Raw genomic sequence first — 17432 nt, 5'->3', positions numbered from 1 at the left:
GTAGCCATTGGAAATCTCCAGGAGAAGGAGGGCGGCCCTACCCCTATAAGAGTGTGGTGGGCGAGCCGTGAGGAGTCCAACTTCAAACAGCCACCGCAACGAGACTTATTGTGGTCGTATTTCCCATCGCCTTATCGTAGCCCAAGCGCAGTGGAGGACACCGGGTGCTTCCCTTGTTGTGGTGCACTTATAGTGTGGTGAGTGAGACTGTGTAATAAATCTTTTTCACGTTTGGAGTGGTGCTGTGTATATTGCTGTGGGTTGCTGTGTGTCTTGTAGACGAAGCCCCGCATCATCCATTTTCTTCCACTGGGCAGAGGACGGAGAGGCCAACGACTACAGAAATCACTGTTACTATAAGTAGTGTGCTGTTGGAGTGCGAAGGGACGCAGACTAAGAGCTGTCCGTGACCGTGAGTAAACCATTGGAAAACATTTCGTGGTGTGAACTTACCTGTGCCTGTTTTCGTCGCAGAGTCAGAGGCGAAAGGGTCCGCCGCCCCGTGGTCTCTACGAAAAGGGCGCCCCCGTCTGGAAATCGATCGGCCTATGGGCATTGGAGATAGGGCAGCGCTCGACCCGGTGAGGTGGTGTGGGACCTTCGCCCCTCTGTTGACCTACGGAGGAGAACCATACCTACCCAGAAAGCTGTAAACAGCAGAGCCGGTGCGAATTACTCGAAGTCTCAGTAACAGTGTCTTTGTGTTCTAGCGGCCACCTGTGGAGAGAGAGCAGAACGAGAGTGAATCATTGAAGAGCAAACTGTGAACGTGATACCTACCCAGAAAGCTGTAAACAGCCGAGCCGGTGAGAACTACTCGAAGTCTCAGTAACAGTGTCTTTGTGCCCTAGCGGCCACCTGTGGAGAGAGAGCAGAACGAGAGTGAATCATTGGAGAGCAAACTGTGAACGTGATACCTACCCAGAAAGCTGTAAACAGCAGAGCCGGTGAGAAATACTCGAAGTCTCAGTAACAGTGTCTTTGTGCCCTAGCGGCCACCTGTGGAGAGAGAGCAGAACGAGAGTGAATCATTGGAGAGCAAACTGTGAACGTGATACCTACCCAGAAAGCTGTAAACAGCAGAGCCGGTGAGAATTACTCGAAGTCTCAGCAACAGTGTCTTTGTGTTCTAGCGGCCACCTGTGGAGAAGGAACGGAAAACGAGGATGAACATGAGGAGAATGGACTGTGTGAAGATACAGTGGTGGTGGAGGAGAGCCTAGAGTGGCCATTGTTTTAAGTCCCCCTTTTCCCCTTCCCTATTTAATATTTTTAAGTAATTTAATAAAGGATATTTTAATTTTATGCTTACCTTGTGTGTCTGGTCATTGGGGTGGCTTTGGGAATCTCCTCGAGGTGGAGAAAGGGGCGTGACCTTATTTACATCTGGGTCCACCCCTACCTGTGACATGTGTGTTTGCGTAAGGTTAGAACTTGCTGGTCAGCTTTGTCCTGTCTTCATTCCAGCTGCTTTCTTCCCCCTGGGCATCACTGCCTCCATCAGTACCGTGGTCAGGTGTCATTAGAAATACAACAAGCATATTGAACAGCTCTTGCCAGGAGCAGCGGGCACACTTCATCATGGTGGCCCTCAGCTTCCAGCCATTTGGAGGTTCGCCGTGTCAAAGCTGATGCAAGAAAGAGTGACTGGTACCTTCCAAGGTGGACAGAGTCCGGCAGGCAAATGTTTGGTTAAATAAAGGGAAACGGCTTAGCAACAGCGACAGTGGTAAAAAAGCAGGTTGTTTTCCTGCATGAGGTGATTTTGACCTCAGGTTGAACAAAATAAATAGATGTTTGGTACTTGTTAACACTGCTGGTACTAATCTTTCATAGACTCTTTTTCATGATATGGTAGCAGCTCAGCTTTGGTCACCATAGCAACGCTTATGGATGAAGATTTTTCATTTCTAAAGGCGTCCTAATTTAGGTATAACTAATACATCAAGTAATGTACAGTATGTACAGTGACCCCAAAATGTTTTTGTCATTTATGCGACACTTACGTATGAATGACATACCATTTTTTTAAGGGACGATCCCAACTCATTGGTTTGTAATTACCTACAGTATGCTGGGTTGTCTAAACACATTGTTGGGTCAAATGTAAAGGCAAAGGCAAGGTTTGTCACTGATATTGATATGAATGGCCGTTCTAGTCCGGTCTACCAGTAAGAGGAGCCAATCTGCAACCGTTCAAGAATGTAATTTTCTGGAAGAGAGAGACTTGCTGGTCTTGTTCCTGGAGACGTTGCAAATATGGTGGTGCAGTGACGTGACTTTATCCATACATGCATTGGGGAGGGGCATCTCAACTTCACATAATCTGCATGTTTTTGCCTTGTAGGACCACAGTAAATGGAGTAAACACACGCTGAACAAGCAAACTTCACAGAAAGGCCACCTGACCTAGCCGGGTCTCAAACCGGGGACCTTTTTGCGGCAAGCCACTGTGCCACCCATTTGTTTCTTTTTGACCCTATGATTAGTTTAAAAAACATTTTTAATGTGGTTTAGGTATTCAAGTACTTTTTTAGACCTGTATGTGTGTACCAAGCCAGAACATTGATGAATGTGGGTTCAAGGTAAAATCACATAAAGTACTATGAAGATTTCAAAGAGTTTCTGTAAGCTGTGTTGCTATAGAGGAGGTCAGGTTCACGGTGAGGATATCCTGAAGAGAGAGGTCAGTGGTTAATGAGTAGAGGAAAGCGTCGGCTGGAACACGAGCCGTTGGAAGCTCTTTTTCCTCTGCCCGATCAGTAAGGATGTGCTCCGCTGTTACCTCTCAATTGTGTTAAGGCCAGATCCCTGTGGGCCACGGTAAACACACACAAGCCTTTTTCAGTTTCCCCGCGGCTCTCAGAAACGTTTTTTTTTTCTCTTTCTTCGTGGAGACGCTCAAGTCAACTGGTTTGTTCTCCTAATCTCTGAACAATACAGTAGTCACAATGATTTCATCATAGCATTTTTGGCATAGTGACGTACCCAGTTGCTGACAGAAAACTACAATTTTCATTGTTTCTTTTATGTTTCGGTCCTTTTGACAAAGATATTATTTAGTGTCACCGTGCAATGACAGACATCACAAAAGCATCAAGACCCATTGTGGTTTAGTTTGGCACGATATCATCACAGAATAAAAACCTTTCGGTTCTCATATACATATACTTGCTGGAAAGTAAGTCAAAATTGATTAATGGTTTCTTTTAAAATAATCTAAATTTGTTTTAGTAGTTAGGGTCAGCTAAACATTTAACACTTTAATGAGTTTAACACAAATCTGCTTCACACCAATAAAATAGACCATGTCACATGTGCTTTATTTATCTTTACTGGATAACTAGGTCACCTTACTAGTCCAGAGCTAGTGTAGAAATACCCATGCTGTCTTGCTAGTTAACTGATGTTCATATAAAAGTTTAATCATTACGTATTTAGCTCACTGAAACTGTTCAACATTTTCTTGACTAATTTTGGTCACAGGGAGTGTCTTTTTTTAGCCTGATTAATAAAAACAAGAGCTGTGTGAAGTTTTTTTCTTCGTTTTTTTTTACTTCCTGCTATCTGGTTTTCCACGCCTTTGACTTGCCCTCTCTGTCTCTTCAGCTGCAGCGTCACCGAGCATGTGGTTTTCCTCTCCTCGCGACACACAGGAAATGTTGCAGCAAAAACAAATTCAGTCACCTTTTCCATGCTGTTCTGAAGCCACAGCGTCTAAATATAGGGGCATCAAATGACTAAAATAAAACTGTTTAAACAATCGTGTTTGGGTGTTTTTAACCACCGAGAATAGTGTTAAAGATGTCTTACGTTTTGTTTGTTGAGGTTAGATTACTAACTAGAGTCTTTACGTATCAGATTATTAATGGCTGCACTTCAAGTAATTGGTATTAATAGTGATGGAAAGCATAATGGAAATGATGTTGCGGCTCGAATCATAACAACTAACTGTTATTTTTAACCAGCTGGTCCTAAGAGCATTTTTGTCAGATTCAGTTGCTCTTAAGTTCACACAGGTGTCCTGGCAGAGTAACCAAATGCGTAGTTTCGCAGTAAATTTTTGCTGTCTGAAGACTACTATTAGATTTACAAATGAATGCTGAGGTCACAGATAGGCCTATAACACCAGGCACCATTCGTAAGATCTTCACGTATTTCCTTGTAATTGTAAACAAGCGGGACGGATATCTCAAAGAGTGTTGCACATCCCTCTTTAACTCTTTCTTTCCTTTCATCTGTTGTCTATTTATGGAAAAAAGCCATCGGGTCAGAGGAGCCTTTAAGAAAGCGGATTAGACTTCATTGTGTGCGAGTAAAGAAAGCAAAAGTCAGTCTATAAATAGCTGGATTTACACTTCTCTATTTGTGACTTACACCAGTGGTGAGGCGATAGCAGTAATGAACACGGCTAAGGTTATTGTGTTTCTCTAGTGATACAATGATAATATGAGAACAATATGAGTACATAATGAAAGATCCTTTTAAGGAAACAAATGCTATTTAAGAAAAAAATGCAATTTTTTTCAAAGGTTCATTGTGTACTTTTTAAAAGGATCTCTTGACAGAAATGCAATCTAATATACATAATTATATTATTAGTGGTTTATAAAGACCTTACATAATGAACTGTATTGTTTTTATTACCTTAGAATGAGGCATTTTTATCTCATTTTCTATCCCTTATATAGAAGTTGCCGTCATTTTTCTATAGTAGCTCTAAACGGCCAAACTGCCCTACAGAGCGTGTTTCGTCACTACGTTGTCTTAGACGACGACATGTTTGACCTGTGGCGGCTACCGTATGCGTTTTATAATTGAGGTGTGAGCTGTTGGCTGCAATTTGCAATCTCAACACTAGATGCGCTCAGTGCTGCGCTGACCGCTGAGAGTTAAAAAATATTCAACTTTGGGTGAAAAGCTCAGCTCGTCAATGTCAATTCTTATACGGCAAACCAAACACAGTGGAGGAGGGGCGGGACACTCCCCTTTTTTGGAAATTGAAAGTTAAACATTTGATTTGACCTTTTCGGAATCCATTTAGCTGATCTCCGGGTCTGGCAGAAGCACTTTTAGCATAGTTTAGCACAATCCATTGAATCTGATTAGACCATTAGCATCACGCTCAAAATAACCAAAGAATATATTTTTTTCCTATTTAAAACTTGACTCTTCTGTAGTTACATCGTGTACTAAGACCAACTGAAAATTTAAAGTTGTGATTTTCTAGGCTGATATGACTAGGAACTATACTCTCATTATGGCGTAATAATCAAGGATTTTCCTGCCGTAACATGGCTGCAGGAGGAGCAATGATATTTTGCAGTGCCCAAAAATAGTCCCCTGCGATTTAAAGTTACCAAGGGGACTATTTTCAGGCACTGCGTAATATAAATGCATCTGCTGCAACCATGTTAAAGTCATTTCGGCCTAGAAAATCGCAACTTTTAATTTTCAGTCGGTCTTAGTACACAATGTAACTACAGAAGGGCAACTTTTAAATAGAAAAGTATTGAAATATTTACATTTTTGAGCATGATGCTAATGGTCTTATCAGATTCAATGGATTGTGCTAAGCTATGCTAAAAGTGCTAGCGCCAGACCTGGAGATCGGCTGAATGGATTCCAAAACGGTAAAAATCAAATGTCACCACAGTTTTAATTTGTAGTTATATTTCAATCTGATTTATCGTTATTGGTTACATTAAAGTCTGTGCAAGTCATTTTAGAGAATTGTTTGTAAACACATTATAAATGTATTGCTGAAATACGTTGCAAAGACTGAACTATATAGTACTAAATTGTGGAGTTACACCATTAAACATTTTTTCCACATTTCTTTTTTTAAGGATTATTTGGGTGGGGCTTAAACGGTGGCTCGATGACACACTGGAGCCACCGAACATGGCTCCTCCCCTAACATAATTGCGAGACTTTAAATTTAGTTTCATTATCAAACCTAATCTGTTCCTAATTGCATTTTTTGTGAAACTGTTCATTTAAAGGTCCTTCAAGCGTCTCATAATTTCTTATTTTTTCTATTCGAATAATCCAAAGCTGTGTTAAAAGGAAAAGGTACCTAAAATGCAGCTTTGATTGTTTACTCGGCTATTACACTCGAGAGTCTCCTCATAAACGAAATGTGACAGTGTATCCATCATGTCAGCATATTATGTATCAATGAAAAATAACCTTGGTTAAAGTAGTCTCTAAACAGCCGTTGCAATCTTGAGGCTATCGTCTCGCTGCTATAACACACAAATTCTATTAAACACACTGTTACAGAATTCAGCCAGCAAAGCGCAGAAGAGTGAAATCACTCCGAGAGTCATTTCAGATTTATTATGGGCTTAGATAGTTACGTTAGTTTCTTGTTTATAGAGGACTTTAATTTGTTATTGGTCTACGAGTCGGGGTGTTTTATGCCGATGATTACGCAGCATACAGTTTCCTCTGTGTTCGTCTGTCTGGAGTCCAGGCTGAGCTCTGCCATGTGGAGCTGGATTTCCCCTGGATTCACTCCAGACCTCTCTTCACCTCCCTCTGCTGTTCTCTCTCATTCTTTCCTGTGAATCCGATTCCTCACCATATAAATGTTCAATTGACCTCCCGGTTCCTTCTGTCATTTCATTCCCACAAGGACAGATCACGGATTTGAATTAACCCCTGACCTTTATTTGGAATATACCTCACTTTCATTTCTATACAGCAGCATTTTACTGTTATAGTATTTGCATCTCTATTTGCTCATATTGAACAATGCAGTGGTGATATACCAACACGGTAAAAAATTGCAGCATGAAGTTCAAACAACTTAATTACAGTATGCAAGTCAATTCAACCTACTTTTTTAAGTTTAGGCTTGATATTAGATTAAAATAAAATATGTTAATATGACATCATTTTTTACAGTGGTAACTTTGATTTAAGTAAGTGAATCAAGTGATTGTGATTTCTTTTATGCCGTTTTGATGTAGCATCTGCACATTCTTCACAGTATAAAATGCCATTACTGTGTTTCATATTGTGGATATACAGTACAGTAATAAAGCCGTGAAATAGCTATAAAGGCAAATCTCAGATAATTTCATCTTGGAAAAATCTGACAAGAAATGTTTGATTAAAATGAAAGCTCTGATTTAAATATCTTGGCAGATACGGTCAGATACTGTCTTCCGAATCGCAGACATATTTTAAATTACTTGACTATCTTATATTAAGAGAAAGGTTTCTATCTGCTTTCCATTTAATCTGATTTCTGTCTACATGAAACAACTGATATCGTATTTGTGATTTTCTTCCCAAACAGAAGTTTCGTCGGTCACTGATATGATGTTAATGTCACTTTAAATAAATGCTCAGTTATTTTAGCCATTTCATTAAATGAACCCAGCAAATTGGACCCCAAGAATGGACAAGAACAAACAACTCAGCATTGGTTAAATTACAACCCACTAGGCTGGTTTTATCCCTTTGTAACCCAGCAGTAGGTTAAATACTGAAAATTGGTAATCATGCAATACCAAAATATGTCTAGTATACCATTAACATTACAAAATAATTCAATCAATCTTTTATACTGTACTTTTTTGCAACACAGGACGTGTTATAAAATTATATGTTTCCTGCCAAGGTTTTCATACAGCCTCAAAATCAAGCAATTGTATCAACACCCCAAGTTTTTTTTTTTTTTAATAAACAATATTCAACAAGCATGCTTTCAGGGAACACTAAACGCAGGGGTTCTGATAAAACTTTGTAGCTCCGACTCAACTGAGCTCCGACTCCCAGCCATCATAAATCTTCAATCTTAGATTATTGCGTAATCACGGGGGGAAATATGATGCCAATAAAGCGCGTGAGCCGGCGGGATATTATCGGTGGGCGTTCATTCTGCAAGAATTATACAAGGATTTGCCGTATAATTCGAATGGGTCTGTAGCTGGGTCTGGTGGGGACGTTTATATTCACACCGCTGAGACTGATAGATATTGCCGTACGGTTTTTAGATCTGTAAGTTGCAGAGAGTCAAAAGTGTGTCGTACATGATCTGGATCTGACTCTATGTGTTTTGTAAATATTTGCTTTTTAATATTCAAGCCATGTCTGTGAAATCCAAGCTATAGTCTCAGTCTAATTATGAACTAACAATTTCAACTTTGACATGATCTTACTCAAAAACAATGTTGAAGATATCAAGGTTATATTTTCACACAATGTTATTTTACATTATCTAGGATGGTAGACAGTAAATCACAACGAATTGACTTTAGCCGAGTTTCCACGGGCAGGGTCATATATATTTCACGTTATGGTTTACGATATTGTCACCTGACGGGTTTTGGGATCTCAAAACATTTCTCTCTAACAACAAGACTTTCAGGTGTGTGGAGAATCAAACGTTCTGACGTCTAGGACCGGCGTGCATGCAGACACTTGTCCCGCACTTCTCCACTGCAATCCAATCACAACCAGTCAGACGACTATTACACCCCTGTCATGTCAGATTTTCCGTCGTCTAAACCTATAAGTCAACTCGGCCTTTTTGTCCCAGAGCTAATGATATACCATTAGACACATTAGTTTGACCTAAAGGCTTTTTTATTAGGATGTTCAAATAAATTTACAATCTATACGGTGTTTCGGTAACAGTGTTGAAGTGAAAGTGCAAAGTGAATACACACCAAATGCTTTACTTTAACATCCCTGGTGTCTTTAGATGATAAATAAGAGGCATTATTTATTAGAGATTGTATTTAGTAGTTAAATTCCTGGGTTGAGTCAGACATGCACAGGCGCATTCATCTAAAAAAAAAAATGAAAGCAAAGAAAACAGCCAGAAGTTGTGCTAAGCAATCATCAGTAAGTAAATGCCTTTAGTGTTGGGTTTGTCTTCTTGTAAGCAAGGTCACATGGCAGCTTTTTTAAGATCCGACTTGTTGCGGCATCGACTGTGAGGCTGTTTCCGCTTTCCACGCGTCACCATTAGACTCTCCATTTCTGGGTTTGTGATATCACGGAGCACAGGAAGTGACATCACGTCCTTGTTTGTGAGCTCTGGCAATTGTGGGCTAGACGACAAACGACAGCTGTGCTGTGCTGGAAAATGGATATGACTATGGTTTCGAGGTTAGCCTCATAACTGTGTTGTTTTATTGGTGTCTTTCTGCGTTTTTCTAACAAGAGGGTAAATGCTTCCCTTTGCTGCATCATACCAAGACAAGCGTATAATCTTCCTATTGCTAATGTAATTTAATGCATAAATTATTGTAATATATACAATTAATTTATTATAAACAAATAATCAAACATGTAAATAACTTTTTTACAAACCTACTGTATATATATATATATATTATATTATATTTGCACTTTTATCATCCTACATTGTAAAAAGTTTACAAATTACTTCAATTGGTAACATTTAAACTTACATTTTTATGTTAAAGGTGTTTTTAACTTACACATGTCATTTTTTAGGTGTTTCCAATTAAAGTCATTTTTTTAAGTCGATCCAACTTTTACTTTTTACAGTGTATGCGACAACAAATCGCAACGTGAGATTTATGAGTTAATTACAATACTTATCACAAGCAAACCAGCTCAATTCGGGTCATGTGATCGGTTTATGCAAAACAGTCGTGGAACAAATAACAGCTTGTGTACTGTACTTTCCACCCCACTAAAACCACAGGTGCAGACCTCACTGGAGCGTTTGCATAGTAAAATGGCCACAACGCCGGAGGGTTCGCATTCAGATGCACCGTATACAATGGAAACTGTCACCCATTGGTGACATCTCAGACGCTCATTGTAGTAGGCTACTGTATGTCACTTCATGTGATGACCACCATTGATGGAATCTAAAATGCCATTGCGAATGACACTTTAATGCATTAAAATACCTGTTAAAAACACTTGTATGTACAGTATCTGCTCCTTTTGTGGCAAAGCAGAACGCGTATCCTCTACAATAAATCATGTTTTCATCTAAATAAAGAAAGGAAAGACAAAAGGCTTGGGTACCTTGGAGACCAGTAGGACTTCTTTGCCATGGCAACTGTGTGCTGAGATACCGAGCGGTGATGTGGCTTCAACAACACGTTCTGTGGAAGAATGCAGAAAGTGTTCGATATTGCGTTTCGACAGTTTTAGATTTCATGCATCCCTGTGAAATGAGAAGAAACGCCACGTTTTGTCAGCACGCCTTCTCCAAATGTACAATAGCACGCATTCTGATGCACAAAGTTAACTTTTTTTGACATTGTACAATTTTGAAATCTTTTAGTGTTGTTTCTAAACACAATATTGTTTATGCATTTCACATTTTGTATATCCACGTGTTTTAAAAGAAACAAACTGATTAAATGAAGATTTTTGTATTAGATAAGGATTTTATTGTCTTATAAAGTACATGTATGCATCTCTCTCTCTCTCTCTCTCTCTCTCTCTCTCTCTCTCTCTCTCTCTCTCCCTCAAATACAAACAGTAGAAATGAGGGTTCAGAGTTTGTACTGCCTGCTGTGTGTTGAGAAAGCTTGTGTTAATTTCCTGTGGCAACAGAATAGGAGTAGCACTACACACAGTGTGTTTAACAATCAGTTAAAGGGTAACTTGGGTCATGTGACTTAAATGATGACAAAATGCCCTTAGTCTTTGTGTTTTCTTCCCCGTATTTATGGTATTCATACATCATTGACATGCTTTGCTCAAGGACTTTGTTGATTGATTTGTTTGACGTTTAATCAAGTATGACGTGGCAACAGCTACTTGTGAATTGAGATCAAGCCGTGAACGATGCAATGTGAACGAAACATGTCTAGACCACTAGAGAGGTGATGGCCCAAAAGGTTTTTGTGTTGAAAATGCGATTTGTACATTCACATCTTTCATCTTTCCCATTTATTAGACGGATCTGTTGAGCTTGTGCCCTGGCAAGTTTTGCACAGTGCTATCAAAACACAAGTCACGTTTTTCCCATTAACAGAGGACGCGGTATTATTCGCAAAGCAAACCCAACCTTAGTTCAAAACATGTTGACAATCTGCTGCATAGTGTCGCTCCACTAGCATATAGGATTTGTGTACATAGAGGGATGGGTTGGAAATCATGATGATGAAAACAGATGAGATGCTAACTTTCATTTGGCAAATAGCGCTTGTTAATGCAAAAAATATGAATGTACAATTTAATATCAAAATCAGAGTGTGTCTCAGCTGCGAAATAGGCCTTGATCAAGTTTTTGGACGGGTGGTTAGAACGGGGGCTGGCACACGAGCGAGATATTAGTGACATAACCCAAACAGCTGTCAGAAATCTGCGTTATGATATATGCCTGCTATAGCATCCCATAAAACCTCGGCCATCTGTACACAGGATGAATTTCTAAACAACATACACACAGTCAAGGCCTCCAATTCACCGATTGATCAATACAAACAGCATTTTACAATTACGTCTCTGCTCCAACACCTTGTGAGACTGCATTTTTCAAGCATACAATCCCAACAAACACCAATGAATTCAGACGTTCTGAATGATGAACATAGCTGACATTTAAACATACAAACACCAACTGATCCAGTTCAACCCAACAAGCATTAAAATTGTACATTGGAATAGCAATGAATGTATCAAAACATGCAATTACAGAACGCACTGCGATAACCGTGCCCAGCAAGCAATAGCCGGCGTTTCACAGTCTAGGTTAACTATAGACATTATGTAGTCTGGCTACAAGTAACCCCCTTCTAGCCAAAATACACTTGAGAGATGTATGATATTCCATCAAGTAAGCCAGTGGTTCTCAAACTAGGGGGCATGCATTAGTGCCAGTGGGGGGGCAGTTTTGGGACATTTTTTACATTAAAGGGAGGGTTCAACGGTGTTTCATGTTTAAGAGTTGGTTTCCTCCTGCTAAACAAATGCAAAGTGTCAAAAAAGCAGTTGGACGTGTTACAGAGTATTTTTTTGCCCAATGCACTTCGCACAAGTTTCGGAAAGATCTTTTGATTACGGGTCCAGGGGTAAGCTATATGTATCACTTCTTTTCATGGGCACTTCCCCCGGAAAACCACGCCCACACGTCAATTCTGTGGGAGAGGACGGTAAGTTACAGGCATCATGTCATGCGACAGCTTTGACTTATTTCAAGACTCAACAATGGCACGAAAGAAGAAGTCTGTTTTTGGATGTAAGGAGTAGAAAGCCAGCATTAGCAGCGGAGTTTTGCATGTGTGCTTGTTGCGCTGGATTTCATTGAAAAGTCCCAACTGGGTCATGAGTTGCATGCGATAAGTAAAACCTCTGTTATGTTGGAAATAGGCACGTAAGTGCATATTATATAAACAACACGAACATGTTGTGAATCATAAGTTATCCAGTCAGTGTTGTATAAAGTGTTGACTCGTCACTCGCTCCTCCCGCAGTTCGTAACTCCTCCTTCCCCAATTTTTTCGTACGTTATTTCGTAGTCTATAAAACTAAAGACTCTTCGGAGATATGAAGGATGTAATACTACTCTATAGGTACTCCAGATTAATATCAGATACGCAGAAACAATGTGTGTTATGGACGCTTTAATACATTCATTCATCATGAATTAATTAAAAATTAGAAAATAGCCATTGTTTAATATAATATCTTTTACAAAATCTACGTTTGAGATTAGTTTGTGGGACCGTAAAAGGGATGCACCCTACACAAAGGGAAGCACGCCGAAAAGTTTGAGAACCACTGATGTAAGCAAAGTCAACAGTGATTACAAGGGGTTTGGCTTCATTTATTTATTTAATTATTTTATTTTTGGGTTATGGATAGACGTCTATTAAGTTTTCACTGACAGCACAAATTTTGCTTTGTTTTAGCCTAGACATCTTGGCTGTTTGGACGGCTATTTTAAACACAAATGATCTTACTGCGTTAGTGAAACACTTCATCCAAAATGGCATAGGGGCCTCATTTATAAACGCTGTGTAGAAAACATCCTTAATTTGGTCTTACGATCATTTCTCAAAAGCACGCACATGTGATTCATAAAACAAATGTACGCATAGAAAACTCACCATCTATAAATCTTAATGTCATTGACATATAAAAGAGCACCTGTCAATGTTTAAATCCTTTTTGATTCTTTGTGTTTTTATAAATATGGACCTTGCCATGGATTTTTGTGTATACGCACACTTTACCATCAAATCTGTGCATGCTTTATAAATCAGGCCCTAGAGATCTCAAGAATTATAGACATTAAAAATATGCTAATTTTGTTAAATAACGCAAAATATTTTACTCATAGTTTTGTGTGCTATGCTTATTTGTGCTTAGCTTAAGAGCAAGATAACATCATACTTAATGTTTTTTACAAGTACGTAACATCCCTCATGTGCTCGGTGTGAAGAGCTACTAATGTCATATGCATGAGTGACTGTGAGTAAAGCTGCTGAGGGCGTTCATCATTCACTTATGTGGGACTGTTTTGATTTGGATGATGTCTGAGATTGTATTAAGCAGAAGTACCTCTTGGTAGACAGTAGTACCTTTCATTTTTTTGTGAATGAAATTGTTGTAAAGAAAATATATATTCTGAATGCGTTGTAATTTTGTGTACCTTGGTGTCTGCCATACCCCATACGTTGAAACTTTGCCTGCACTTAAAAGTTTAAATGTTTAATAATTAATAAGTCATTTCAACTTTTTTGACTAATAACTGTGCGTTCACACAAGATGCTGAAGAGGCGGCAAACGCCAGTGATTTACATGCAAATACACCAACAGGCATCCTGTGGCATGAATGGCACGTCGCGTTTGGTGCGGAGCGTGCGGAAGGCACGACGGGGACGGCACGTTCCATGCGAATTGAGCGTTGCTGTGGGAAAGTTTGAACTTTGGCAGAAATTCGCGCCGCATTAACCAATCAGGAGCTTGTTCTAGTAGTGATGTGATTACAGGAAGCGAGCGGAGTCGCAGAAGCTCCTCCCATGACATGAATTTCCGTGTGAATATCTCGAATGATTAGAATTTCACGCACGGCTTTCACATGCGAATGAAGTGAGTAAACTCCAAATGTTCAAGCGTCCATCTATACGCTAATAGCGCGTTTTTGCTGCCTCTATCGCGTCTGGTGGGAATGCACAGTAACAATTTGCTATAAAGTATAAAAAAAGTTGTAATAACTTAAGCCCATTCTTAAATTCAGTTATACCAACTCCTCACTATAAGTTGAAATGACCTAAGTCAAGTTGTTTAAACTTAAACATAAGTGCAAAAGGCACTTTTACAGTGTACGGACAGCAAATCTCTATGTACAGCAATATTTTAACACCAAACTAAAGTAAACCTCAGCAACCGGCAGCAAGATCCAGACTCAAACTGTTCTGACAGGGCCTTCTGATTTATTCAGTCTTTTTGCCCAAGTTCAGCCATCGCTGTTGTGCTGTTTGTTGGCACGATTTCAGGCTCGTGTCTCGTTGCTCATGTCTCGTTCCTGCTCTTCATCCTTCATGACATTTTCTCTTCCGATGGGTATGATTATTGTATGACTCTAAAGCGCCCCCGATTTCTGACTGCAGGTGTTGTTGAGATACCTGCAGGCAATCCTAAATCGAAAAACCTTGTGGTCCAGCGTTCTAGCCTGGCCTTACCTCGTGTCTGCTAGGTAGACAACAACAGGTTGTTTGATATGGCTTCCGGTAAACTTCTGATAGACAAGAAAACAACTGGATTGCAATACAGACTGGTGCAAGAAGTGAAACGCTTGTTGAGGAACCACATAATATCAATGGAAAACACCTCGGCATTGAATGCAATTTACAAAACATACGTTACTGTATCTTTAGATAGAGATATTTACAGTGGTAAAAAAAATGTGGTAATTCATGATTAACTGTAAACCGTGAAAAGTGTGAAAGAGATCTCTCATAAAATGGAAATGGATTCACACCCAGCTAAAGCTTTCGACAACAACAAAAAATTAAGCCGGCCGGTTTTACCACTACACTGCACTCCCAGTTTGCACAGCACCCAAACACAGACGGAAAATATTGCATAAGAGACAACAAAGCTATGGTCCATTAAAAACTGTACTAAAGTCATGGAACAGTAAAGATTCAGTTCTCAATCTGATTGTGCGAGTCATTCGGTTTCACTTCTCTGTTGCTTTGCATCAGTTACTACTAAAATTAGCCTGACTTCTATTTCACTGTAAATTGCCATATATTACTCACACATGTGACCCAACTATTTATGACAAAATTCCATCTGCCTATGAGTGACATGAATCCTCCCCATTTTAGGCTTTGAAGCTTTAAATCAGTTTAGGTTCTGTCAAATATCTTTTGTAGATTAGTAAAGTAAATCTGCAGCAGTTATTTTCCGGAAGTCCCCTTAAATGTAACAGATATGCCTCGGGTATGGGTACTCTGACACATAGCTGAACCTCCTTTTGTTGTACACATCAAACAAAGCACAAAGGCAGGCAGCGACTTAGCTGGAGGCAGGTCTCAGAAGCTGCCGGGCTCTCGTGGGTACTCGTAATTGTTTCCTTGTCGCCTGCAACCTTCGGCCAGCTGAAAACCTCTAGAGGCCAATGGCTCCATGGCATTTGTCACATTAGTGACATTGAGTTGTGCATCAGATGTCAAGACATACTGTAAGTCACGCTTTAGGCCGACATCGGAGTCATTACAAATATACGGTGGTTGGTGGTTAATGTACTTTAGTACTTGATGAATATCCTCGGGTTAGGTGGGATAAAGTCATTTAATAGAATGTATACAGAGCACATGTATGTTTCTTATTTTTAACTTTTTCTGAGGTTTTTCATTTTTATTAACTCTTTTGTAATTGTCATGTTTGTTGCCGTTCTACCCTTGTTCTCGTGAGGTAAAAACTAAATGAGATTTTCATTTTACCTAGGAACATCTAATCAACAAATCTAAAAATCTTGAATAAAACATTTGCATACCAAGGAAATTCCAGAATTTGCCATATTCCAGAGTAGATTCCAAAGCAGATTTTCGGTTGACTTTATAGAAATTATGGTCAAACATGGGCCTTCCATGTCAATTTTGGCCTTCCCAGCCCCTCTCCGAAAACATTGTCTATTCTTATTGGTTGAGACTCGGGCCGGATCTGCGCCAAAGTCAGCAGCTCCAGTAGGGATCCGGCCCAGAGTTGTCTGCTGTTTGGTTTATTTTAAAGGGCAAATCAGGTTAAAACATTTTGAGGTAAAATAAAAAAAATAAAGGTGGTGCGTGTACATTTTAGCGGCATCTAGTGGTCAGATTGGGAATTGCAACCCCTCATTTTTAAAACGCATACGGTAGCTGCCACAGGACAACCATGTCGTCGTCTGAGACAACGTTGGGACGAAACACTCTCTGTAGAGCAGTTTGTCCCTTTAGGGCTATTGTAGAAATATGATGGCGACTTTAATGTAAGGCGTCCCGCAGTGTATGTAGATAAAAACGGCTCATTCTAAAGAAAATAAAAACAATACAGTTCATTATGTAAGGTCTTTATACACTGACATATGGTTATGCATTTTAAATTGCATTTCTGTCAAAACATCCTTTTAAAAGTTACACAATGCACCTTTAAATCTTTTTATGTCCTGATAAAAGGTCTTCAATATAAGACCCAGAACACATATTGGGGTATTAAATGTGCTCAGTTATCCTTTAATAACCAATTTCTTTTGGATTCAGTTATAACAACGCTATCCCACATTCATTCATATGACCACCAATGAGTTTTGGTACGATTTGCCTTGACCCCTGTGACATTGGGGTTAGGTGCGGGGTTAGGGGCAGGGTAAGGGGTTTGGTTTCGTTGTTGTTTTTTATTAACCATCAATTTAAAAAAAATATTTTGATTTACTGATGTTTGGTTTTTCTTTGTTTTAAACCATGTTTCATTATCTGCTCTTTAACTAAAGCCATGTCAATTGACTTGCAGCATTAAAGATTTACACCACTGTGTTGAAAGGCCTAACCAGGCAGAAACTAGATAGCGTAAATCGCTTGTAAAAGGTTATTGAGTCTTCAGCCAGACATATCAATACATTATCTCCTTCCTGCAAAAGTGTTAGTGCCTTTGCTTCAAAGTGCATGAAGCACGATGTCATTATCAGAAAATAAAAGTCTGAGTAAGACTAAGAATGATAAGCATCTTGAAAAACTCCTTGATCAGCATCCGATGCAACAAGACCAAGTCATTACTTAATTGTATCACATCATCTATAAATTGAAAAACCATTGTTTCTCTTTATCCACATTTTGAGCATCATCTTAATCCCCTTTGCCGTCCATGATTTGCACCGTGTGTAAACCTCAAACTGTCAGATGCACAATCTTTCCCCCGAGGCTAAATAAACACTCCCACCCCTCCCTAAATCATGTAATAGACTGTCAAATACTCATATATCAGCCAGT

The sequence above is a fragment of the Paramisgurnus dabryanus genome, chromosome 16 (genome assembly GCF_030506205.2).
Source record: "Paramisgurnus dabryanus chromosome 16, PD_genome_1.1, whole genome shotgun sequence".
NCBI classification, from domain to species: Eukaryota; Metazoa; Chordata; class Actinopteri; order Cypriniformes; family Cobitidae; genus Paramisgurnus; species Paramisgurnus dabryanus.
This window is presented reverse-complemented; position numbering follows the sequence as displayed.